General features: G+C 44.1%; 1 protein-coding gene across 40 annotated transcripts in view; it reads right to left on the reverse strand.

The window, feature by feature from the left end:
• CELF4 (CUGBP Elav-like family member 4) overlaps positions 1–27,982 on the reverse strand; it is an 846,252-nt gene that overhangs the window by 459,896 nt on the left and 358,374 nt on the right. The window lies entirely within an intron of this gene.

Consider the following 27,982-nt stretch of genomic DNA (forward strand, 5'->3'; position numbering starts at 1 on the left):
TAAAAACTTGAATTAAAAAAAAAAAGTTCTACTGACTTTTGCAAACCCAATCAAAGTTCAGGGTTCAATTCAGTTCATGCGTGGAGTGAATGTTTTTGTTTTATCTAAGGCAAATAGCCCAACCTGAAAACAAGATCGGGAACACCTCCAAATATGACAAATTCTGCACGCAAATCCGGGCGGAGTATAAATTGGTAAATTCCACAGGGCTCCGTTGGTAAGGCCTACTACGTAACTGTAAATAAATAGCAGTAATTTCATGACGGGTCATAAGACTAAAAGGCTTTCACTCAAAAATCTTACAGTCTGCTGCACTGGACACTCCCAAGAGCAGATGGTCTCTCCATCACTGCCATGGTTTCAAGAGCAAAAGTGGCACTACTGTTAAGTAATATAACTAATCATGTGCTTCTTAAATAAACAGGCAGGGAGAGATGTCATATCCTAGAAAGATCCATTCTATGCTTCGGACCAAAACATAGTCCCTTCCATAATCCTGCCCAGGTTTTTCAATGAGCCCCTCATGCAATCTAGGAACTTTAGGAGTTGTAGTTCGTTTCAGGCAGAGGGTGTATCCAATCGACCTATTTGATCTTTATGTTAATACCAAAGCTCAGAGCCAAATTCTGATTTCAGTTTTGCTAGTATGAATTCAGAGTACCTTGACTGAAGTCAGTGGAGTTGCTCTCAATTTGCATATATAACCAAGAGCAGATATTGGATTTTCTTGTATTAATTAAAAAGGTCCCAGTAACCTAGGGGATACAACAAAATTCTTGCAAGATCTCTGTGCGATTGACCTTCTCAATTGGGGTGTTGCACCTGTCACAGTGAGAAACTTCAGGTCCACAACTGGATCTATCTTTCACTACCTTTCCCTCTATTTTGGGGTCTGGTCAGGCGATTATCATTATCTCCTCTCATTAATATTATATTATCAAAATTGGGAAAGGGGAGAGGTGTTGGCATATGCTGAATAATTAGCCCATCATCTCCTCCAAACTGTCAAAGATTTCTGCTCATTGGCAGTTTACTTTAAGTGGCCCAATTAGCATAAGAAATGATTCACCAAAAGTTCTGAAGGCATCCTGTTGATTAATGTCATTTATCTTGCAAACCGGCAGCAGACGGCTGAGTCGCTCCTAACGATTATTGTATACCTTTATACACATTATGTATCACTCTTGGAGAAGTGATACAGTTTATGAGTTACCTGCAAGGCTTGACAAGCAAGCAAGAGCTTTAACACACGCACAGACAGAAGAAGGACCACTTCCTGACCAAGGATGAAATGTGTTAGAGAGACAGGTGTCTTTTTCTCTTTCCCCCAAAGCATAAATAGCAGCATAGCCACAATAATACAGGCAGCAACAGTGGGGGCACAGCTATGCACCCCTGGGGTTCAGGCGGGTTGGTACTTGGCCTGGCTTTTCACCTACCACGATGCGTACACAAGCAAGGGAATCACACCCCTCGCTAACAGTGTAGATGTAGCTCTAGAGGGTGTGGCCTGGCTTTTCAGAAAGAGGCACAGGGGCTGATCTAAAGCCCATTGGAGCCTTTTCATTGACCCTGGTGGGCTTCGGGTCATGGCCCATAGGTCCAAACGTACAATGCTGTATCTTGACCTAGCCTGGTGCCACAACAGTCTCTGCTCACGCTTCACCTGTTCGGTGACTATCACTAGGAATTTGTGGTGGAAGTTGCAAAAGTGCCTGAGTGACCTAGAAGCAGAAGTCTTGGGGCCTTTTGATGAGACCTGTGTACCTAAGTCACTTAGGCAATTCTGAATACCCTACCCTCAAGTCCTCCAGGCAAGCTTCATAAGTACTGGAAGGAGCTACATAAATACAGAGGGCTACTAGTGTTGATTTAATATTAAAAATAGAGAGCCCTGAATGAGAAGTCATATGATAGCTCAGTGGGGGGAGGGATAGCTCAGTGGTTTGAGCATTGGCCTGCTAAACCCAGGGTTGTGAGTTCAATCCTTGAGAGGCCACTTGGGGATCTGGGGCAAAAATCAGTACTTGGTCCTGCTCGTGAAGGCAGGGGGCTGGACTTGATGACCTTTCAAGGTCCCTTCCAGTTCTAGGAGATGGGATATCTCCATTAATTATTATTATTATTATGACCCAAGGGACTTGGGTTTTATGTTCAGTTTTGCCACTCATCTGTCACGTGATCTTTGGCAAATCACTTTACTTCTCTGTGCTTCTGCTTCCCCTCTCATCCTTTCTCTGTCCTGTTATTAAGACTGTAGGGCCCATGGGGCAAGGGCTAGCTCTTCCTATGTGTCTACACACTGTTTAGTACAATGAGGCCCTTATCTCAGCTCGCGCCTCTAGGTACTACCATAATATGCATAATAAAGTTTCAACTGAGACCAAATTCTAGGTATTTGTCACTATGGGATATTGGAGAAGATGGATTTAAATCAGACCTTCTCTGATATTGGCTATGATCAGATCAGATCATATGCTAAACCTTTGCAGGTAGGGGTTTGTTATTGATGAAATCATCGATGGCGAGAAATCTGGGCAGGAAATGGTTTTCCCATCCTGTGAAATTTTTTTGAGATTTCAAATATTTTCTCATTCTGCATCAGGATAAAACCGAGACCTTTTGAAGTTTCTCGTGGTGGGAAGGGGCGGGAAGAAGATGATGAGAGAGACCCATCTGTCCAGAATAGACCAGTAGAATAGAATAGAACACTCAAGTGGGACTTTTGACAAGATCCCTCACCACAGGCGCTTAAGGAAACTAAACAGTCATAAAGAGGGAAGGTTCTCTTGTGGATCAGTAACTGATTAAAAGAAGGAAACAAAGGGTAGGAAGAAATGGTTAGTTTTCACAATGGAGAGAGGTAAACAACAGTGTCCCCCAAGGATCTGCACTGGGACCTGTGCTGTTCAACATATTCATTAATGATCTGGAAAAGAGAGTGAATAGTGAAGTGGCAAAGTTTGCAGATGATATGAAATTATTCAAGACAGTTAAGTACAAAGCTGGCTGCAAAGAGTCACAAAACTGGATGAACTGGGCAAAAAAAAAAGGCAAATGAAATTCAACACTGATAAGTGCAAAGTAAAGCACATTGGAAAAAATAATCCCAACTCCACAAATATAATGATGGGTTCTAAATTAGCTGTTACCACAGGGGCGGGCAAACTTTTTGGCCTGCGGGCCGCATCGGGTTTCCGAAATTGTATGGAGGGCTGGTTAGGGGAGGCTGTGCCTTCCCAAACAGCCAGGCGTGGCCCGGACCTTGCCCTCTATCTGACTCCCCCCTTGCTTCTTGCCCCCTGACGGCCCCCCCGGGACTCCTGCCCCATCCTATTGGGAAAGGAATAGAAAATAAGAGAAGAAAATACACTAATGCCACTATTTAAATTGATGGTGCACCAACGCCTTGAATATGGTGTCCAGCTCTGGTCGCCCCTTCTCGATAAGGATACAGCAGAACTGGAAAAGGTTCAGAGAAGGGCAACAAAGATGATCAAGGACATGGAATGGCTCCCATATAAGGAGAGACAAAGATGAGTGTTGTTCAACTTAAAAAAATAACAGATGACGGGGGGAGAATATGAGAAAGGTCTATAAGGAAAACATGAATAAAGAAGTTTTATTTACTCTTTCCCACAACACAAAAACCAGGTGGGTCACTAAATGAAATTGATGGGTAATAGGTTTAACACACGAGAAGAAGTACTTTTTCACACAATGCACAATTCACCTGTGGAACTCATTACCATGGGATGCTGTGATTGCAGAAGGTATAACTGGGTTCCAAAAAGAACTAGGCAGGTTCATGGAGCATAGATGCATCAGTGGTATTAGCCAAGGTGGTCAGGGATGCAACTTCATGCTCAGGGTGACCATAAACCTCTGACTGACAGAAGGAGAATACAGGGGTGGATTACTCCAGCTACCCTGGACTCTTCCCCTGAAGCTCTGGTACTGACCACTGTCAGAGACAGGCTGCTGGACTCAATGGACCATTGGTCTTATCAAGTAGAGCAGTTCTTATGTGGGCAACTGAGTCTCAGGTTGCTAGCCTAAATCAGACAGAGGAGGGACTTGAACCTGCGTTATCCACAACCTAAATGTGTGCCCAGCCCACGGGGCTATTGTCTGTTCTGGGATGAATACTACTCTCTTTCTCTGGCCTTCACCAGAAAATCCATACTGGACCTGGGAAACCTTTCCCAATGAAAGTTGCATCGACCAGGTATGTTCCTGCAAAAAGTTTTGGTTTCAACAAATCACCGTTTTCCAATTGAAAAATATTTCACTGTGAAATTCCTGATCAGCTCTACTGATGACCCTTTCTTACCTGAAAGGCACTGGTATGCAGGCCTCTATAATCATTATGAAAAGTATATGTATGTTTCCGTTGTTTCAGAGTAATTCTCTGGCAGCAATAGGCTTTTAACACTGAACTCTTTAATAAGGGCTCTTCCCCCATCCCCAAGAGGCAAGCTTTAAAGAAAGTACAGCAAGCGCTTTCACCACTGAAGCCACTAGAAATATATTTTATAACGCAATATTAAAGAAATACTCAGAGCCAAATAATTTAATCAGATTCATGAAATCAAATACCCCCAAGGCAGCGATGAAGATGCAACTCAACAAGTGCTGGCATTTTTATTCCATGGGAAAGTGAAATTCATCACCTGCTTATTTTTTTTTTTCATAGAAATAAAATGTGATGCTAAACAAAACTAAAGTCAATGTTCCCTGGGATCTGATGAACATACCCTACCCACCCTACAAAAGACAGCTCAGCCCTCCTTTTCAGTCATATTTTGTCCTCTGTTATTTTCCTTTACAGGAAGCAGGAGTTATTAACTAACTGGGAGCCAGTGTGATCTGGGAGCGAGGCCACCAGGCTGGAATTTAGAAGGTGTGGGTTATACACACAGTCCTGTCACTCATCTGCTGCGTGACTTTGGGTAAATTAATTCATTTGTTTCCCTTGCCTCTGTCCTATCGATTTAAACGCTAATCTCTTACATGTACGTACAATGGGCCCTGATCTTGGTGTGGGGTCTACAGGAACGGAAAAACAATAATAATACTTGGAAACCAGATAAAAAGCCAGGAGCACAGGGGCTTCTTACTCTTCACACAGAGAGGGCAGTATTTATTGAGAGTCAAAACACCTCTGTGAACTGAGATTTTAGTTCATCTATCGTCTTTGATGTTTACTGACCGATCAGTGGATACTGATGCTTACTGAGTCAATTCTTGATTTGCAGAGTCATATCTAGAAAGCAGCATCCCAGAGGCCATGTGGCTTCTACAATGGGTAGCAAGAAAGTAGGTAGCTAAAGAGGGCAGGAGGAGAGCATTATTTCCAAAGAAACTTTGCCCTACTGAGCACAGAGTGTGAATATGTTTATGGGTGTAAAATATTGGCTGTGATTAGGTCCGTGAATGGATTTCGAGGGAAGCCAATGGTCACTACCCAAGCTGTAAAATTAACTGTGTGTGTCTGGAGGGTGGCATTTGAGGGGACTTCTCTTTCTGAGTATAAAAGGATAGGCAGCAGGTTTAAAACAAACAAAAGGAAGTATTTCTTCACACAACGCACAGTCAACCTGTGGAACTCTTTGCCAGAGAACGTTGTGAAGGCCAAGACTATAACAAGATTCAAAAAAGAACTAGATAAGTTCATGGAGGATAAGTCCACCAATGGCTATTAGCCAGGATGGGCAGGGATGCAAAACCATGCTCTGAAGTCTTCCTAGCCTCTATTTGCCAGAAGCTGAGAATGGGTGATGGGGCATGGATCACTTGATGATTACCTGTTCTGTTCATTCCCTCTGAAGCACCTGGCATTGGCCACTGTCGGGACACAGGATACTGGGCTGGATGGACCATTGGTCTGACCCAGTATGGCCATTCTTATGTACCTAAGGCCCCATTATTGTTGAATCTGAGCAACTTATAGTGCATTTCAATGCATTTATCCTCAAACATTCCCTGGGAGATAAAGGAAATGCTTGTATCCCTTTGTACAGATGGGGAGCTGCAGTACACAGAGGCTAAGTGATTTGCCCAGGGTCACACTGGAAGTCAGAAGTGGAGTAGGGAATTGAACCCGAATCTCATAAATCCCACATCAGTACCCTAACCACTAGACTATCCTTCTTCATAACAGAACACAAACTACCTCCTCAGAATAAGGACGGGGCAAGCATATTGTTTAACCATACCCACGCTCTCGAAGAATGCAGCCTACAAGCATGCATGTATTTTGGAGCAGGTGACAGATTGCACTGGAATAAAATAAAACACGTAGGCAATATATGATCCTGACAGGTGGCAAGGATGCAACCCATGGGACAGCGTGACACAAAGAACATGTAGTAAATCCCTCCTTTGATGACATAGCTGAAACAGTCTGGACACCAAAGCATGCTATCTTTGGTCCCCTCCCGCCCTGATACCCTTCCCGTGCCCTCCCATTTCTATCTCTACCAGCAAGGCCATCATAAATTCTGCTCTGGGCAAGGCAGCACTGGTTGGTCTCAATTCATTCTTCTTTAAAACACAGACACCCCGCCACTCCCGCAGCAGAGAAAGGACACAAAAGTTCTAGGAAAAGCCATAACTCACTTGCCATTGTAGAACAGAAAAATAATTAAGGAAAGGTTGGCAAAGAATAGCATCAAACAAGCCTAGCTGAATTGGTTCTGCTTTATTTTGCCCTTTCCAGAGACTGCTCCTCCTTCTCCATGTCCCCCCACCCTAAAGCACTTTGGATAGTTCTGCTTTTCCCTCCTTATGGATGCTTGTGCAGTTTCCGCTGGTGGCCAGTGGGACAGGTCACGTAGGCCAGCAGTTAACCCTTCTGCAACTAGCTGCTTGCAACTTTGGAGGAGTCAGGCACTTAGATGGTATAGCTTGGATAGGAGATGTGTGACTGCAGACAGCACAGCTAGCTTTGAGGTAGCTCAAGTAACAAGAGCAGTGAAGCTACAGCAGCAGTGGAGGCTGCATTGGCCAGCCCCACTCTCCCAGGACCCTGAGTGCACACTTGTGCAGCCACGCACCTCACAACTGCAGGGTGGACAGAATCACTCATATCTACAACTCAGAGTATCAAAGGGACTATGCAAAAATGATAAGGCATTAGAAATGTGCAGGCAGCCCAGGAATCTAACTGACTGCTGCTCATCCCTGAGCGCTTTGTGACAGGAAAAAGCAGGATATTTTGTAGGTGCCTAGTAAACTTCAATTATACTGAGAATATTTTCATTATGGTTACATTGTGGCACTAAACGTCATTTATGTCCCTGAGTAAATGCAATTCCCTCATACCCCCCCGCCCTGTGCTTTTCAAATGATCTATTTTTTACCATAAATATTATAAAACCAAAGGCCATGGGGCCAGAGCTGTGGATTGTTAGGGAGATACTAGCCACTGCTAAGTAACAGCTCTCTATTTTTTATTTGTCCCAAGCGGTGATCCATTGGGTTTGTGGAGTTTGGCGTGTTTTATGTTTGGAATTTATCATGTGGGTTATCGCTGACCAATAAGTCAACAGAAAATAACAATAATAAAAAAAAACCATGGTAAATCTTGTACAATCATGAATTAGGATGAGAAAGAGGAGAAGAGCAAATCTAAGAGATAAACGTTGCATCAATGAGGCCTGATCCAAAGTCCATTGAAGTTAGTTGGTGTTGGTCCTGCTTTGAGCAGGGGGTTGGACTAGATGACCTCCTGAGGTCCCTTCCAACCCTGATATTCTATGATTCTATGACTTGCAGCGGAAAGACTCCCAACTGACTTTGGATCAGATCCATGGACCTTTCTGTGCACCTCTTTCTGCTCACTGTAACAGACACAGAGAGAATGACAATCACATACTTTTTTTACATACATCCTTTTCACAGCTTCATAGAAACAGAGCTGGAATTATCTGCCAGAACCCACAAAGCCATGGGTTTGGAGCTGAACTTTCCCAAAGACCAAGGGCATTTGGCTCAGGGATGCTGGTCCAGGCCCATCTCTAGTGCGAATAAAGATCCTAATTCAGGAAAGCATTTAAGCATCCACTAAAATCTAATTGTTTCTGCCCCATCCATCCTGACTTTCCTGTCCCTCACTGTGAGCTTCTTTTGTGACATCAGACTCCCTGTCCCCATCTTTTCTAAATAAGTTTTGGGCAACCACATTTGCCTCACACTCCCAGGCTTCTTCTTGGAGTTGTGAGCTGCAGACTTCAGTGTGCACCAGCCTAATTAAGCACCAGAAAAAAAATCAAGGCAGAGGTGCCTGGGTTTAGCACAGAAGCGAGTGCATCGCACAATCCGTCCTCAAAATTCTCAGGTGCAGAAGATAAATACGTGATGAGAGTGGGGAAAGAGACTTACAATAGAATCATAGACATTTAAGATATATGAGAATTTAGACACTTTCAAATAGTGGACAACTGAGCAGTCAATGGTGGATTGGGGAGAGGGACAGTTGGGCACAGCACTGAATTGAATCTGACACTGTGAGAACGTGATAGGTAGATGGATGATACTTTCACAGGCTTAGTCTCTAAAGTGCCACAAGTACTCCTGTTCTTTTTGCAGATACAGACTAACACGGCTGCTACTCTGAAACCTTTCACAGGCTGGCTAAGTTTAGCATAACCATCCAGTGGATGGATAGAACCAGATACAGGGGGTGAAATGCTGGTCCATTGAAGAATGGGATTTTTTGCCATTTACTTCAATGGAGCCAAGCTTTTCCCCAGAATGTCTAAGCTTTGGATGTTGGCACTCAACTGACAGCTAACAACCACTGCAGGTTGTCGACGTTTGGGATGGGCACCCAAAGGCTGAATAAGATCTCCACAGGGGGTCTAAGCTTCAGATAAGCCTCAGTAGATGCTTCCTCACGGTGAATCTCTGAATCTGAGGTGCATCCATCACAATTTCTTAGTAAAGAAGAAACAAGGGAAAAGATTTGCCAGAAATATATATGATGGATCAGCCAAATTGTTTCTAAATGGTACCTTAGTCAGAGTTCTCCACAGGGGATCAACAGCCAGCTGCACTACACTATAGAGTAAATGCTATTGCGTTGGGGGAAAAAATCACTGGCAAGTGATTTGCATTAAACATTTTTCTCTTCTTCTTCTTTTGTTGTTGTTGTCGATGCTATTTTTGGCTAACACAGAACTGCATCAGCATGTGAAATTCAGAGAGAAAGTGCCCAATTGCTGATTTCCAGTATTTTTTTTTTTGCCTGTGTGTTTAGAGATTTCACTGCCAACAAAAAGGGGGGGGGAATATTCAAAAACACAAACAACCAGAGAGACCATCCACAGCCAGAAACAGCTTCTGTTTTCCAACATTTTCTTTCGAGCTTGTGAATAAACAGAAATCTGTGATTTCTGAACACCTGCAGTTAGCTAGCCTTGGAAAGAGAGCGGAAAAGAGAAAAACAGAGCCATGCCGAGAGCCACTGAACTCATGTATATGAAGTGGGGACACTGTGTAAATAAAGCCCATTTACTCACAGATTTGTTCATGCTCCAGAAATATTTTAAGCATGTGGCAGTTTGTTTGTAGCATATTTTGGTCACTTGCTCTCAATGCAATCTGCTTATACAGTGCTGCTAGAGTATATTTCTCAATTTAGAAGGGGCATTTGTAAATTATATAATATAATATATTATATACAATCAAACACGCACAACATACGTGTGTGTGTGTGTGCGCGTGCATGTGTGTGTACATACACACATACATATGCTACAGCTGAGCAAATAATGGATTTTTTTGTTCAATGGATTTATTTATTCAGGTTGAACCAAAAAATCCTGGTAAAATATGGTTTGATTTGAAACATTTTTTTTTAATTGTTCAGCAAAGCGAATAAATTGAGAAAGTTTCATTTAAAATCTTCCAAAACATTTCAGGTCAACTTGAAACAAATTTATCTTTGAGGTTTGCTGAGTGTTTTTATTTGATTCAACCGTTTTTGTGTGTTGGGTTTTTTTTTTTTGTTTAGTTTGGCCAAATTTGAAAAAGAAATGCTGTTTTGAAATTAAAACTTGAAATGAAACATTTTAACTTTTTTGGATTTTTTTTTTCCAAATGAAACTATTTGTCAAATTCAAATAGTTCCAGAGCTCTGGAAAATGGAACAAAAAACAAAAAAAACCCAAAACAAAAACAAAAAATTCTGGAAATTGTTTTCCCAACACTAATATACACACCCATATATAATATATACACACTCATAAAAATAGCTATACAAATATATATTTCAGACATGCACACACGTACATATATAGCAATATACATAAACTCATATATGTATGTATGTTGTAAATGCAAACTATTTTAAAGGAGTGTCAATAGATTAATAGCTTTCAAGCCAGAAAGGACTATTAGGGTACGTCCATACTACCTGCCGGATCGGCGGGTAGCGATCGATCTATTGGGGATCGATTTATCACGTCTCGTCTAGACACGATAAATTGATCCCCGAACGCGCTCCCCGTCAACTCCGGAACTCCACCAGGATGAAAGGCAGAAGCGGAGTCAACAGGGGAGCCGCAGCCGTCGATCCCGCGCCGTGAGGACGGGAGGGAAGTCAAACTAAGATACGTCGACTTCAGCTACGCTATTCTCGTAGCTGAAGTTGCGTATCTTAGATCGAGCCCTCCCCTAGTGTAGACCAGGCCTTAGATTCTCTAGTCTGACCTTCCGTGTAGCACAGCCTAGAGAATCTGACCCACTAATTTCTACATCAAGTCTTTAACTTGGGTTTGAGCCATAGCATATCATCTAGAAAGAAAATCCAGTCCTGTTACACAGCATAACAAAAACAAACAATGGAAAAATAAAGTTCTACAGTGCCATTAACTCAGGCTTGAGGCACAGGTAAAGCCAGATTTGAAACCTGCTGCACCCATGAACACACCTAACGCAAGTGGCTGGATTGTGACAATGCAAGATGCTGGGTGTTGACCATTTTCAAAAATACCGTGCCGGCCAGATTTTCTAATCTTGTTTATGCAATGAAGGGCCTCATCCTGCCCACTTTCCCAATGTGAGTAGTTTCACTGCAGCCAGTAGGATTCCTTGCATACTAAACTCAACAGGATTTGGGCTTAAATATGCAGCTTAAAATATTACTGTTTATGTTGCAATGTGCATAGCATATACTAGACGGGCTGTGCAGTATGGCTGAGCTAATCTTGCACCTGGAACGTATAGATTTCCTCACCTTTTTGGGTTGTGTACTGTGCAACCGTATCCTATTGCTCATACAATAGAATGATTTGCAATAAATTTACTTTTTTTGTTTGAGGAAAAAAATAGTTAATTATTTAAAACCTCCCGGTTAGTCCTTGACGTTCTCTCCTCAAAGAGGGGAGCAAAGAGGGTGGGAATGGCGCAAATGCCAAATTTAGTTGTGGCTTTTGGCCCCAGTTCAGCAAAGCATTAAGCATTGCAAAAAAAGCAAACATGATTCTGGGATGTATTAACGGGTGTGTTGTGAGCAAGACACGAGAAGTCATTCTTCAGCTCTACTCTGCTCTGGTTAGGCCCCAGCTGGAGTATTGCGTCCAGTTCTGGGCACCGCATTTCAAAAAAGATGTGGAGAAATTGGAAAGGGTCCAGAGAAGAGCAACAAGAATGATTAAAGGTCTTGAGAACATGACCTATGAAGGAAGGCTGAAAGAACTGGGTTTGTTTAGTTTGGAAAAGAGAAGACTGAGAGGGGACATGATAGCAGTTTTCAGGTATTTAAAAGGGTGTCATAAGGAGGAGGGAGAAAACGTGTTCACCTTAGCCTCTAAGGATAGAACAAGAAGCAATGGGCTTAAACTGCAGCAAGGGAGGTCTAGGTTGGACATTAGGAAAAAGTTCCTAATTGTCAGGGTGGTTAAACACTGGAATAAATTGCCTAGGTAGGTTGTGGAATCTCCATCTCTGGAGATATTTAAGAGTAGGTTAGATAAATGTCTATCAGGGATGGTCTAGACAGTATTTGGTCCTGCCATGCGGGCGGGGGACTGGACTCGATGACCTCTCGAGGTCCCTTCCAGTCCTAGAATCTATGAATCTATGAATAAATAATAATAAATAATTATCCAGTCCCTACACAGCAAAGCACTTAAGCAGATGCTTACATCCCATTGAGGCAACATGCACTTAAGTGCTATGCTGAATCAGGGCCTTTGCCGGGAAAGGTTTCTGTAGGACAGTTTACTGAAAGCAGTAGCATATATTTTATCCTTGGGATGATTGTATCTGGGCAAAGGCAAAAGAGACACTTTAGGATTTGCAGAACTTATAGGGTGCAGCACAATTAAGTTGAACTTGTGAGATCTGCCTTTTTTCCTCCCACACCAATGATTTTCTTGCATCCTCCAGATCAGGTCAGTTCTATGCTGCGTGTGTTCAACTGATGCCTTTTACAATCCCCTCATGCCAAGGGCAGCCCTCGGACATGCCGAGCCCTGGCTCAGTTCACAAAAGGAAAATGATGTTACAAAGAGGAAGGGACTTGGGCCTCTCGCATAAGCACACATCTCCCCAGGCTCCATGTTCCTGAAGCTCTAAGTGAGTGGGATTTTTCCCCCTCAGTGGAAAGCCAAAGGGAAAGAAAGAGACAGAAATACAAATGTAGTCCTCAATGGAACCCACCCAAAGAACAAGAATCCAGTATAGGACAGGGAGCCATTTAAAATTCCAGGACTATAATTCCTAGCTGAATATAATCTCCCCTCTGATCTCCCTGTACTTGCATTTGAATATTTTCCCGATGACAGAACCAGGTCCTCTGGTGCTCACCCTAATCTGACCTAATGCAGGCTCAGTTCTGGCTTTTTTCTTGGTGTTAGCAGTGTGTGTGTGTGTGTGTGTGTGTGTGTGTGTGTTTCGTCATGTTAATTAAGCCCTTGAAGTGAAATATATCCAGTGTCTTGATGGCACACGCCATCGACCCATTGTCGGGTATGGCTAATATGCAGATGTGCTAATTCTCTTTTGTAAGCTGCGGCCATGTCTTCCCCTGCTGGTTAGGAAATGGATAAGGTATGCAGAATGTATTCTCAGCACGAGGAGAGACAGCCGACTGAGCCAAAGGGGGAGAGAGAGACAGAAATACAAATTGACTCCTTTCTAAATAGGCCGTGTGGTTCAGCGAATAGGCCATCAATGTTAGAGTCAAGGGATGTGGGTTCTTGTGCCTCTGCTTTGCCTCCTACCCTTTGTCTATTTTGATTGTAAGTTCTCTGAGGGCAGGGCCTGTTAATGTGTTTCTACAGTGCCTAGCAGGACAGGGCCTTGATTTCAGCTGGGGCCTACAGGTGCAACTGTCAAAGAAATAATTAATAACCATGCTCTCATATATCAAGATGACTCCATTTTAAACTCAACAGCTTTGGAAGAGGAGTATTTTCCCCTTAATCCCTAAAATAGTGTTGGGAAGGGAGCTTCCGCCCTTAACCGTGCTCCTAAATTCACCGATTTCCTGCCTGGAATTACTCTACCAGTCCTCAGCTGAAGTATCAGGGTGGTACCAAGATGTACCAAAATACCACGTTTACCAGGCCACCTTTTCAGTCTGTGTTTGTTCAGGACAAATGTATTCAAATGGAGAGGAAAGGCAGTGACAGCACAAACTCTGTCACACCCGGCCAAAGGAACATCTCTGGAGGGAAAGAGTTGTTGAGAGTACCTTAGATTCTGTGACCCCTTCAGCTGCAGCTTCTCTGCAAAGACTATCAACAAGGCCAACCGTGCTGGAGTTTTGTGGTGGTATAGACATCTCATAGGAACCGGGCTGTGATCACCGTTGCTAGGGGCCATTGAACAGCCACCAGATGGCAATGAGTGAGAACTGATGACCTAGACATTTGGTCTTTGTAGCCCGTCAACAAACCTCTGAACCATTTGATTTCCCAGCCTTGTCTGCTCCCCTTTCTTTGGTGACTTGCCTGATGAAGCTGTGGCAGATCCTCAACTTGGGTAAATTGTCATAACCCTTTTGATTTCAGCAGAACTATGACAATTAAGGATCTGCCCCCACATTACCAGTTGCAACATTCTGACATTGATGGAGTAGGAATTCATCAGTCATGCCTACAGCACAGCTAGGATGGAAAGAAGGCACGTCAAAGTCAGACTACACTTAGCTGGATACGTTCCCTCAATCACTGCATTAGCTTGTCCTGATCCCATAGTTAAAAACAGCTATTTATGCTATCACTACATGCTGGCGAAGATATATTGCACCAAGTCAGCACCTACAATTATTATAGTACAGAAAAGCTTTGCTGTAGCACGTTTAGTGCTGCTATTTATCACACACAAGGCTATTACATCTTGGCTCCCAACAAGGCTATACAATTCTGGCACCCAGGAAGACAGCAGGTGCTCTGAATTAAACCAAAGCCCAAAGACTTTCTCTCCCCCACTCCCCCTTCTGGCTTTTGTAAAAAGGCTAGCATCGGTGGTGGCCCAGCAGAACAAAGGGTTTGCAGGGAAGCATTCTGCTCGTCTGTGTCATGTCTCTACAGGGAAAGGTGTCGGAAAATAAGAGTTTGCACTCATTCCCTGGAGATCCTAGAATTCATCAAAATCAGAGATAGAGAAGCCCTACTAGGACACACTGTTCATCCTCATGCCACATGCACACTAATAAATGACCCAAGGGATTGAGTTTCTGTCATTTTCCTTTGGGAAACTATTCCACAAGGAAATAAATCTCACCATTAGGAAGTCCCCTACATCCCATTTGTCTACACCGGGGAGGGATCGATCCAAGATACGCAACTTCAGCTACGCGAATAGCGTAGCTGAAGTCGAAGTATCTTGGATCAAATTACCTGGGGTCCAGATGGCGCGGGATCGATGGCCGCGGCTCCCCCGTCGACTGTGCTACTGCCGCTCGCTCTGGTGGAGTTCCGGAGTCGACGGTGAGCGCGTTCGGGGATCGATATATCGCGTCTTAACGAGACGCGATATATCGATCCCGGATAAATCGATTGCTATCCGCCGATATGGCAGGTAGTGAAGATGTACCCTTAAGGTTCCATATAGCACTCATTGCTGCTGTACTTAAGCATCAAATAGAGCCATTCCTAAATAGTCCCTCTGGCCACCCCCATCATATTCTCTGGTTCCCGGTGTTTTCAGCACCGGCATACATTAAAGACAAGCTTATTTTTTGTTTTGCTCTCTTTAAATCAAGTCCCTTTTCTTACTCTTCTGTGAATTCTGTCCAGTTCGTCAATACCGGGGTTGGCGGAAAACAACAATTCCGTTCCATGAAAAGACCGAGGTTTCTAAATTTGGTTTTGATTTGACGCACAATGAAAACCCTTTCAAAACTGAGAGACACACACACTACAATAACTAAGGGTTTAGGGTTTTCCGCAGGGATGTTGGAGACAAAGATTCAAGTCCCTGATCTGAACCACAAAGGGAATTGAACCTGGGTCTTGTACATGCCATGTGGACAGCCTAACTGCTAAGGTCTTCTACATGTCTCTAACTGCTTCCTGGCTTTGACCAGACATTTTCTCCAGGACCTGAGAAAACTTCCAAATGAAATCTTCATCAGAATTGATACGCTTCCTGGAAATGTTTTTTTATTTTGAAGAGATGGAATTTTTCATTTGAAAAAAAAAGTTTTGTCTAATTTTTTTCCACCAGCTCTCATCAACATTTTTCCGATACCAAATGTCCCCATAGTTACACACCGTATTCTAGCTCTGGTCTGACCACATCTGTCCAGAGAAGAACTATCACTCTTCATCACATCTGCTCAAACCTCCACAAGGCATTTCTGGGATGTCAGTCAGTCAATCCATCAATCAGGCGAGTCCAAAGCTTTATAACCAATAGAAGCCAATGAGAAGGACTTCTGATTTCTAATAGGGATCAAAATCGAGAAGGATCTCTGGCTGGAATATGTAGCAATATAGAATAGGCAAATGAAGACATACAGTAGGTGATATAAGAATCTTCACTATGGGCTAGATCCAAAGCCCACGGAAGTCAGTGGGAACCCTTCCATTGACTTCAGAATGCTTTGGATCAGGTCCATTATGGACATTTCCATGACACTTTTTTGGGCTGCTTTGAGGCGAGTCTGATTCAGCTTGATTCTCACCACAGTCCAACCGGAGGCACTTTTGCAAAGTGGCTCCTGAGGGCTGTAGGCTCTGAGGCTCCCTCTAAGCAGCAAGCCCATCGTCTGAAGCAGTGTCTCCTCGTATCATGGAGCCGCTAACAACAGTCACTGGCTGATTGATTTGGCTGCATAAAATGATACACCAGTAGCAGTGGCGGGGTGTTTATGGTGGGGCTTATTTATTTATGTATGGTTCTCCTGGGCAGCAGTATCATCATGACGACAAAGAACACAGCAGATCAAATCAAAGTGACAGAGGAGTTTAAAAAAAAAGAAGTGCAAATATTTCTCATAACTAGCACTATAAAAGAAACCTCTTCCTTCTGGCAGTCCCCGGGATGCATGAGACATCATTGGATGGTTCTATTGACCTGGTATTCCTGCTTACCGTGCAAGTGCGGTTTATGAGAGGATGACTAAATTAAAGAGACAGAACCCTGGAGGAGGCATCATCTGATGGCGCTGCAGACACCACCATGCTACAGATTATGGGAGGGACAGTGCCGGTGGAAATAATTTGCTTAAAAGCACATTGACTTGGACATCCCTAATCTAAGCATTGATCTCTGCCAGTATTAATGATGCTGTTAAAGCAAATAACTAAACCTGGGACTGCCACTAGTTTTATAGATACAAAATAGGGCATTGTCCTTGGCTTCAAGACCCCAGTTGATTTAGCTCCTGCCAAATGCTCATGGTTTTTTTCTTTTTCACTCCTTCTTTCCCCCGGCCCAAAATACATGCTTTCTCCCACATAGCCAACTAGGCCTGGAATATCTTTAATCTGCCTTCACCCCCTTTCTCTTTGAAACACCTCTTCTTCTATAAGGCCTTTACATCCCAGCTGCACATCTGAATGAAGTGAAGAGAATGAGACTCAGAGACCAGGAAATCAAAACCCAACAACAACAAAATGCACAAAGACTTCAGATCACACTTACAGGGCAGGGAAACAAGGACTCTGAAAGGGACGTCAGGGCCATAGTGGATAACCGACTGAACATGAGCTCCCAGTGCGACGTTGTGGCTCAGAGGGCTAACGCTGCCCTGGGACGTATAAGCAGGGGAATGTCGCGTAGTAAAGAGGTGGTATATATGCCTATACCTATATATACAGCATTAGTGAGATTGTTAGTGGAACAGGGGTGTCCCATACATAGAATCATAGAAGTGTGGGTGTCACAAGGTGCACCACTCATCATTGGTCTGGCGCCTCCTCCTGGTCACTGTGGGGATTAGCTCTTGAGTTCACTGCCCCCACTTCCACGCCTTGCATGCCGTCGCTCTGTCTCTTTCTCTGGTCTGCGGTCTCCCTCTCACTCCAGGAACCACAGCATCCTCTTTCTGACTCAGCCCTCCGACTGGGTCACTCACTGTTGCCCCCACTTCCAGGTTGCAAAGTCCCTTCTCCCTAGCAGTCCTAGGCAGTCTTCCCTCTCACTGTCTCATGATACCACTCCTTGAGTGGCAGCCAGTGGAAGACAGGTCTGCCCTCTACTCTGGGATCCAGTCCAGGGACCCTCAACTCAGCAGTTCTGGGCTTTCCTGTCTTAGTCCTCACTGCTCCTTCCCTGGACTGCTTCCTACCACACCTGGTTCTCCTTTTCTCTCTGGCTGTACTAGCTCCTAAACCCTCCTCCCTTTTCCCAGGAAGTAACTGCTGCCTGCATTCCTGAAGCCTTTCCAAACAGCCCCGGTCTATTGCCAGCTACCTTGCTTCATACACACCCTGCCTGTTCCTGCACAGCTGTACATGCTTCCAGTTAGTTCCCCGCTCCCTGGCTCTTCCTCCAGGTGCAGCCTGCCAGGCCATCTTAACCCCCTTCCAGTCCTATGTGGGGTAGACATCCCATCACAGAAGGGTTTGTCTGAGTGCTGGTGTCCATACTTCAGAAAGGATGTTGAAAAATTGGAAGATGTTCAGAAGAGAGCTACAAGAATGGTTTGAGGCCTGTCTCACAGAGAAAGACTTAGGAAGCTTGTCAAAGAGAAGGTTAAGAGATGACTTGATCACAGTGTCTACCTCAATGGAGAGAAGAAGTATGATAGCAGAGGGTTCTTTAGTATAGGAAGCAAAGGCAGGACCCCATGGCTCAAGCTAGACAAACTCAGACTAGAAATAAGGCAAAAAAAAAAAATAACAGGGAGATGGAACTTCTGTGACTTGAAGTCTTTGAATCAAGACTGGGTGTCTTTCTAAAAGTGATGCTCTAGAACTGAAACGGGAAGATAAGGGGAAACAGCAGGAGCAGCATTGCAGACAATAAGTTATGTGATGGAAGAGTGCTTAACTTGCCATCTGGAGGATAGTTTACAATGCCTAGCCTTCCTTACTACAGAGGCTATCCTATGGTTACGGGACAGGGACATTAAGCTGTGATGTCTGCATATGAGAAGAAAAACAGGCTTGGAGAAGCAGTGGGGAGTAGGGTCCCATTGTGCTAGGGGCAGTACAACCATAAATGTAATCACAGTCCCAAAGACTTTACAGTCTAAAAAGACAAGTGACATGACGGGTGAAGTTAGAGGAATGCAATCAAATATACAAGTTTTATTTAATAACCAAGTAAGCACCAACTAACCTCATCTACCTTGGAAGCCAACATTAATTGACTGGGTTTGTTTATGATCCTCATGGCAGAAGTGGGTCTAGAAAGATCTGCTTGAGCGAGGGCTCACTAATGGATTTGGGGAAGACCTCCCATGAATAAGGGGCAGCATGGAAAGGGGAACATGTCAGAGACATCCCATCTGCCCTAATTTACTTGGGAATGGGGCTGTTGGCTGTGTGAAACACAGGAAGTGATGAGAAAACCAGAGGCAGAGCCTCTGGAACCTAACACATCATGGGATTGTTTAAGGAGGACACCCCATGAGAAAGCTGGGACAACGTGAGTGGGAGTATTCCATTGTCATCTCCTCCTCAGAAAGTCCCCAGTAGAAATGCCCCTGCAAGAAACAGAGACTCATCCCCCTGTTCCTCACTTAATGTCTGAATTATAATCAAGCACAATGCAGCTGAGGGATCCTCAAACAGACAGGAAAATGAATGTTGTTTTTCAAGCTCAACATGAAAATACAGTAAAGATAGCAGGATTATAATGGGAATACATGGCCAATAGGGAACTTGGAGGGGCTTGTTCTATTCCAAATCCAAATCCCTTTTGGTCTCTTAATCCATAAAGCTTACTACAGAAGTATGTTATTGCTAAATTGGTGCATTTAGGATTTGCAGCTGGATTTTCACATACAGTGGTCTATCAACACGCATCTGTCAAAGCATCCTCAATAATTGCTTTGCATTTCTACAGTGCTTTTCTTTATTTAAAACAATGATGCAAATATTAACTAATTTCTCTGCACACCAGCCTAGTGACCAAGGGACTGTTATTAACCCATTTTACAAATGGGAAAACCAAGACACAGATAGGTTAATTAGGCCCACATTTTCAAAAGTGACCTTGTTCCTTTGATCCACCCCATTTGGTCCTTTGATGATAGGTTGTCTACTTCTGTCCTGATCGTCAATTTTTAATGTTCAATTTGAGATGCTTTGGACCTGATTTTTCAGAGGTGCTGAGCATGCAGCGTTCCCATTACACTTCACTTGGAGTTGCAGATGCTCAGCCATTCTGAACATCAGGCCCACGGTGTCTTAAACTCGGCACCCAAAATTTGAGATCACTCCTGAAAGCATGGGCCTTTGTGACTTGCTCCGGGCCAGAGAGGACACATAAGAACTGGGATTAGAACCCAGGAATTCCCACTATCAGGTCCTATGTGCAGACTGCTAGATTATGATTAACTAATAACATCTTTTGGCCAAGTAGCTTGTACAAAAGTATCTGGGCACACATACTCTAAGCCATGCATATGTATGCAAGCACTATTTTTATATTTATTTTCCTACATGAGCATGCACAACCAACTAAATTTATGCCTATTGAGAGTATACTGTGTGAAATGTTATAAATCCAGCTCTCTCGATCCAAGTTTCTACAGGTAGATAATCTTTGCCGTTTGCAATAATTTCTACTTCAGTCATGAAACTTGCTAACGACAACTTACTTTTTCAGTCAATTACTTTATAATTGTGTTTTTAAATGTGTGTGTGCCTGCGCCTGATTTTAGAAAATCTCTTTGCTTTTAGCATTGCTAAATGAGAGAAAGAGTGCGTCATTAAATTGTAATCGTTAAAGCGAAAAGGTAGCTACATACAAGGAAGGTCAGAACTTGAGGGTGTCGTTCCATGCTTCACTCATCCTGTTTGACCAATGGGCGGCTCTCATTTATATAAGAGAGGTTGTAGCACATTGCTCAGTGACACTAAGGTGTATGTTAAGGACTGAGGTCTTAGCTCTGAACTTGCTCATTGTTTTTTTTTAAATAGGTCTGGATCAGACCCTGAAGCATTCATTTCCAAAGTGGTGCATGCTGGTTAAGCCCTGTGTACCTCCATTTACTGAGCATTCATGTACCCCTGTGCACAGCTAAATCCCTGTTCGCTGCTTTGAAAATTTACCCCCTGATGTTATTCTAATGTAGCTGTTTGTCTCCTCATGAACTTATAATGATAATAATGATAGTAATAATGACTGACATTCATATAGTGCCTTTCAGCCAGAAGGATCCCAAAGTGCTTTGCAAACTGATTTACAAACGACTGCATATCCATATTAAATGCGGAGCCCTACGTTAATGCAATGTTAATGTTGCAAATCCGAAGCCACAAAATGCCAGGAAATGCAAAGGTTAAGGTTTCAGTAGCGACGCTAATGCAGACACATTGTGCATCGTGCATATTAAGTTAAACGTTTCACAACAGAACTGAGCAGATATTTTGCAGCAAAAACCACTCTGTGGGCTGTGATAAAGGTAATCAAAATCTCATGCTTCTGGGCAGAAATGTAATTGCTAGTGTGGGTCAGGCAGAAATTCCACCCCACCACATTGCCACACAGCATTATGCAAATACTTGGCTGCATTAAGAGATATTTCATCTTCTGTTGTTATTTGCCACTACTGAAAGGAAGATGTCAGGGGCAGATGATAAATGGTCTAAACCAATATGACAAATCCTGCGTACTTAGGGGTTTGATGAAATGCCCATTGAAATCAACAGAAAGACTCCTATTGCATTCAATGTATGTTGGATCAGGCACTCGTTGAGTTACATGAACAAAGGAAATTGCCAAATCGCTCTCTTTCACACTTACTGTTGATACTTTGGGTTGCGGTCACTTTACAGAGTGGGGAAACCAATTCTTTCTTCTTCAAACTATGGGGAGGAAAGGTCTATTTTGGACTCTGATGGCAAGTTTCAGTTGCAAGGTGCATCACCTCTATTTGAGCCACGTGCCCCTTTTTATATGACAGACGAGCCAAACTTCAGTGGTGCAAATGGTGCCACTTTGCATGAATAATTAACAAATTCAGCGCCTTCATGAATAAAAAATAAAGCCAGCATAGGTGGGGGGAACCCCACAAATCAATCAGGTAGGGATCTGTCATCCCCCAAACGGGCTGATTTCTAAATAGTCTTGACAACCCCACTTCTTCACATGAGATGAAATGACCTGGATCAAAAGGCTGAAGCAGAAGAGGGACTTTGAAGAAGGAAACGCAGCTGCCGGAGTATGATCAGTTTTAAATAAAGCAAAACCACAAAAAACAACCAACCAAACAAAACACACAACACACACACAAAAGACAAACAAACAAACAAAAACCCACCCTGACTCCAACCAGCTGTGAGTTTGCTTTTGGGCCATCTGGGCAGAGAGATTTTTCTGCAGAATGGTCTAGTGTGCTGGGAGAAATCTCTCTCTCACACACACATATACACACACAGAGGAGTGCAAATATCTCCAATTCTTTGCTGCTATATATATATAAAGTCCAGTCATCTGTTGCTACTATGACCATTCCCCGCAAGATGGGAGGAGGATTCCAGCTATGCAAATCATCTGTTTTGATGAGCTGTGAGCTGCTACAGCAGGAAAATATGCTGTATCTGTGATGACCAAGTGTGACTGATGGACAGACAGACAGATTTCCTCCCTTTCCTTTATGAGAGATGGCCTGAGCTACTATATCAACTTTGCTCGTCACTGAGCTATTCCTGTGCTTAAATGGGCCAATGGATCGCAACAACATAGACTGTCTATCAAGGGAGCCAATTCCCTCCCCCCACCCTCTGCTCCCTGGACAAACATGTTGCATTGAATCTCTAAGGAATCAACATTCTTTATCAGCATGTCTCCCATCTGTTTAGAGAAACCCACCCTTTACTCTAGCTCCCGGTTAAGCTACTGCCCAATCTCACTTCTCTTCTTTTCCAAAGACCTGGAGTGAGCCCTCTACAGCCACCGGCTGGAGTCCCTTTCTTCCACTTCTGTTCTTGGCCCTCTCCAATCTGGCTTCCACCTTTTGCTCTCCATTGAAACCAGACCTTCCAGGTCCTTCGCAATTTAGCCCCACCCAACATAGCTAACCTAGTAACCTACCGCAACCTCAGTCCTCATCTTCACTTTGTCATCATTCCCAGCCCAGCTTCTCACTGCAACACATCCATGCTTTCCCCTAGTCTGCCCCTTTCACAGGGGAAACACTCTGTGATAAATCCAGACAGCCATTAATTTATCCTCCTCCAAATCCCTCCTTAAATCTTACCTCTGAACTCTGAGATGGGATGGAGCATTCTCTCTCTCTCTCTCTCAGACACTTGGCTGGCTGGTTCTTGCCCACATGCTAGGGTCTAACTGATCACCACAGGTGGGGAGGGAAAGTAATTTCCCCCCCAGTCAGATTGGCAGTGACCTTGGGGTTTTTTCGCTTCTCTCTGCACTTGCGGGGATTAATTGGGTATATCTCACTGGGTCATTTCTTTGACACTGCAAGGGCCTCAGGTATTGGTGCATCTTGATCCCTCCTCTTCTCTGCCTGTGGCACCCAACAGTCTAGTATCAAATGGGCTGTAAAATTCTCATCTTTTTTTGGTTGTTGGGTTTCGGGTGTGGGTGCTGGCGGCCTGTGATACACAAAGTCAGACTGGAAGATCTGGGACTCCCTCCTGGTTTTAAACTTGATGCTTCTGCCATGATGTCAACAGAACCCAGCCTGCCAATCCTAGCTAAGCAGGTGACAAGCTGTAACTGCTACTTTTCCCCTTTCTTCTTCCTTGTCCCTACCTCTGCCTCCAATAAAATCAACAAACCAAACCCAATTATAACATCCGGACCTACCAAAGCTGGGCCAATCCATCACCATATTCATTTGCCTGTGTGTCGTACCCTCTCCCCTCCCCTTCCTTTGTGCGTGTCTTTAAATTGTAAACTCTTCAGAGCAGGGGATTTTTTTGATGACTGTACAGTGCCGAGCACAATGGGACACCATTCCCAGTTGGAGCTTTTGGGGCGCTCCCAGAAATGTTGACTATTACTACCGCTGTGATCACTGCACCCTGCTGCCAACTACCAGGTTTGATACTCGTAAATGTTTCTGTAATAAGCAGTGACAGTAAATACAAGGTTTTCAATTGTAATGATTAAATTCTTGTTTTACAGTACTGAGATCAGGGGCTCCTTTGCTCTACAGGCTTATATCTACATCCCCTCTTCCCCACTTCATGCATCGATGGAGATCGTGGCTAATTCACCTAACCCGCGAGTTGTGAAAAGAATGTGGCGCTGCTTAGAATATAGATAGTGGCGTTGGGATGGTTAGGGCTCTAAGGGTAAGGGGGAAACCCGATTTCAGGTCACAGAGTAAGCTGGAGAAAGAATAAAAAAAAAAAATCAAGCTGTGGCTCCCAAAAGCTCCCCCCGCCCTGACCCGGGAAGGATAATTAATGTCAACTCCGCCCACTCCCCTACTATGGTGATGTGAGCCATAAGGCATTGCCTTGGCCCACTGTGTGCTTCATAATCAATTTCAGCACACGATGGGCCCAAAACAGCCCATTGGAACTCCACTGCAGTCAGTCTAGGTACTTTTATGGTTCTCCAACAGCATCGCACGAGACACTGGCATTAGCCCGGGGATGACTTTAGCCCATTGTTTCAACATTCCATCTGCATTCATTTCAGCCTCTGTCCTGCCTACGGTAGTGCATCGGATCTGTATTGCTGAGATCAGCTCCAGGAGGAGAGTGGTTAAACATGTCATTTTGGGACTTCTTATTAACAGGCCAGCAAAACTGCAAGGTTGACAGCACTATTAAATATGACAAAGTCTTCTTTAAAACACTGACTGTTTGACTGGTGGGAGGGGAAAAAAAAGTGGCGTGATTTATATACGGCTGCACTAGTCACGGGCTAGCCTCTATATCTTGTGTCCAAGGAATGATCGTCCAACTGCTGTCTGCAGTGTCCTCAAACAGCTTGTCTAGAGTCTCCATTGTTCACAGATGGCTCATCTTGACTTTCTAACATTGAAATACAAGCTGCTGCTCATTCCCACCTCGCAGCTCCCCCAGACAAACTTTCCCTGAGCTAGGACGCTCTCCCAAAATACAAGAATAATGCTGAAATTAATAATTCTCTGCCGGCCTCAGCTGCGCTTTTGAATGAGCAGAGGGGGTTTCCATTAATGAATGGCAGAGCTGTGCAGGGCAGCACAGTGGATATTACAATGTCATAGTAATATAGCACTTTTCATTCGAGGCGATTCCAAAGGACGGAAGGATCCTTTCAAAGGGGATTGACGCTTTTTCCAGGACTTTATGTCACTGGATGTGAGAAGCATTTGAAAAATGCATTCGATAGATAGATGGATACTGGATCAGACCAGCAGTCTGTCTAGCCCAGTAACCTACCAGCTCGTTCTCTGGAATTTGCAAGATACCCTTCAAGTTGGAAGATCTGTGATAACATACTCATAGGGCATCATCTTCTTAAACCCCAGCAATATGTGCTGAAGCAGGAAAGCTTATACCCCTTGCAAAGAGCTGATATTTCTTTAAAATTCTTATTATTGTAACTCTGGATGTTCTTGTAACCCAATAAAGGTCTAACCTATTTTTTCCCCCACCCCACCCCACCCCTTGATTCTGCTCAGTTCTTGGTCTAGATAAGGCTACATGAGGATCAAAGCGTTTTCACACTGAATCAGAGCCACATCTGGGGCAGAACATGGGAACTGATCAACAGCAACACGGCACAAACATTTCGGAAAAGTGAAGGCAAATGCCATAAGCAATTGAAACTAAGGTAGAGGGAGGTGTCACATTTTTCTGTTCTCAGTGGTAGCAGATGACAGAACAAGGAGCAATGGTCTCAAGTTGCAGTGGGGGAGGTTTAGGTTGGATATTAGGAAAAACTTTTTCACTAGGAGGGTGGTGAAGCACTGGAATGGGTTACCTAGGGAGATGGTGAAATCTCCATCCTTAGAGGTTTTTAAGGTCAGGCTTGACAAAGCCCTGGCTGGGATGATTTAGTTGGGGATTGGTCCTGCTTTGAGCAGGGGGTTGGACAAAATGACCTCCTGAGGTCCCTTCCAACCCTGATAGTCTATGATTCTATGACTAAAATAGACTGGAAACTCCTCGTCTCTTGCCATATATTTCAAGGAAAAACTGGATCCCCACAAAAATTTTCACAAATAGTTCTAGTTATTTCCCAGGCTAACTCCCTGCTTCTTAGGGTACGTCTACACTTACCTCCGGGTCCGACGGCAGGCAATCGGTGTTCTGGGATCGATTTATCGCGTCTTGTCTAGACGCGATAAATCGATCCCGGATCGATCCCGGAAGTGCTCGCCGTCGACGCCGGTACTCCAGCTCGGCGAGAGGAGTACGCGGCATCGACGGGGGAGCCTGCCTGCAGCGTCTGGACCCGCGGTAAGTTCGGACTAAGGTACTTCGAATTCAGCTACGTTATTAACGTAGCTGAATTTGCGTACCTTAGTCCGAAGTGGGGGGGTAGTGTGGACCAGGCCTTAGATGTATGTACCAAAGGTTCTTTAATGACGAGTGGCCGGGACATCAGTTTTATGTCTTGTTTGAATAGTGTAGAGGTTTATTAGGAGGATGAGGAACAGACATTATCCAAGTGGGGAAGGAAAGATTTCAGTTCTGGCTCATTTCCAGTGCAGACTGCTTTCTCCTTTTACTGGATAGGTTGTACCAGGTAATGAATACAACCTCGGGACTAAGGGAGCACAGAATGCTAGTAATACTTCCTCAACTGCAGGGAGGTTCAGATTATGTTGGTTCACATACTGTTTCTTCATTTGCCATTTGCACTGTATCAAATCCGTGCAGTGGGGTATTTAGTGACTGGTGCAAGGGATGAAGAATCAGAATTATCATATGGCATTCCCAACTTTGGTACTGAGTCAACATGTGGCCTTGGGCAAGTCATTTAACCTCTCTAGGCCTTGGTTTGCCCTTCTGTAAAATGGGTATAATACATCACTGGGTTTTGACATTGTTTTCCCAAAAAAGCATTTTTCCATGGGAAATTTTGACTTGGAATGTCTATCAACCAAAATTATAAATATGGTAATTCAGATATGCCACCAAGGCACCACCTGGGAATTGTAGTTTGGTTGCATCATGTCCCCATTGTCCTCTATGGGCTGTGCTCCCCAGATGGACTTCAACTCCCATGATACACCACTGCCCTTCACCAGGAAGGGAAGCTATGATGCATCATAAGTAACGTAGTCTGAGCACAGAGCATGCAGCACCTGGACTACAACACCCATGAGGCACCAGAGAGGCATTTTCGAATAAGAATTTTTCAGTTTTCACTTGTAATACTTCTCTTTTTGATATTTCACCCAAAAGTCACTGTTTTCCATGGAAAAAAAATTGTTTTCCATCAGGCTCTTCTTATAATGTTAGCATGTTAAGTTCCAGCTTTTGGAGGTCGTATTTCTTGGGCAGTCATAAAAGCGTATGTGTGTGTGTGTGCGGGGGGGGCGGGGGGGGGGGGTTCTAGTATCTCTCCATACTGGCATGAAGGCATTAGGAGGGAGTTGAATACTTTACATCCAACAGGTGTCTGAACCCAAGTTCTTCTCTACTTACCTATGTGTGGTTTTGCTTTGTTTTAATAAGATCTACTGAATAACCGAGAGCATTCTATTAAGGACAAAAGCCTGGGTAAAGCCAGCAAACTATTCACTGCCAAAATCTGCCCAGAAGTACCTGTGTAATTGAATTTGGCCGGCTCTAGCAAGTTATTTGATTTTCTATAATTGGATTGGCTAATGGGAGAGCAGGGTGCGGAGAAAAAAGAACAAGAATGATATCTGTCTCCCTTGACCAAATGATGCAGCGACTTGGGAAATTTCTCATCCCGCAGGGGAACATAAACCCAACAAACAGATACCCTTGCGGGGGAAGGGGGAGTATGTCTACACAGGGATCAAGGACCTGCAGCACGGCTGTGGCTGGCTCGGATCAGCTGATTCATGCTCGGGCTGCAAGGCTAAGTGCAGACATTCAGACTCGGGTTGGAGCCTCAGCTCGGAGACCCTCTCCGCTTGCAGGGCCCCAGAGCCCTGGCTCCAGCCTGAGCTTGGGTGTCTACGCTGCGGTTTTATAGCCCCGCAGACTGAGCCCTGAGAGCCTGCATCAGCTGACACAGGCCAGCCACAGGTGTTCAACGGCAGTGTGGACAACCCTACATGTACAGCCGCCTTTTGAACAACCAGGTAGCCATGGCAGGAGCGGTGCCTCTCCAAGCTACCCACTGCCCTTCAGTCAGGGCTGGGCTGCACACAACCTCGCCCTAAATAAATAGCAAAAAATCACGTTTTGCTCCTTGTATTATCTAAATCCATAACTCAAACTGGGGTGCATTTATTTCA

This window comes from Emys orbicularis, chromosome 6 (assembly GCF_028017835.1).
Source record: "Emys orbicularis isolate rEmyOrb1 chromosome 6, rEmyOrb1.hap1, whole genome shotgun sequence".
Taxonomy (NCBI): Eukaryota; Metazoa; Chordata; order Testudines; family Emydidae; genus Emys; species Emys orbicularis.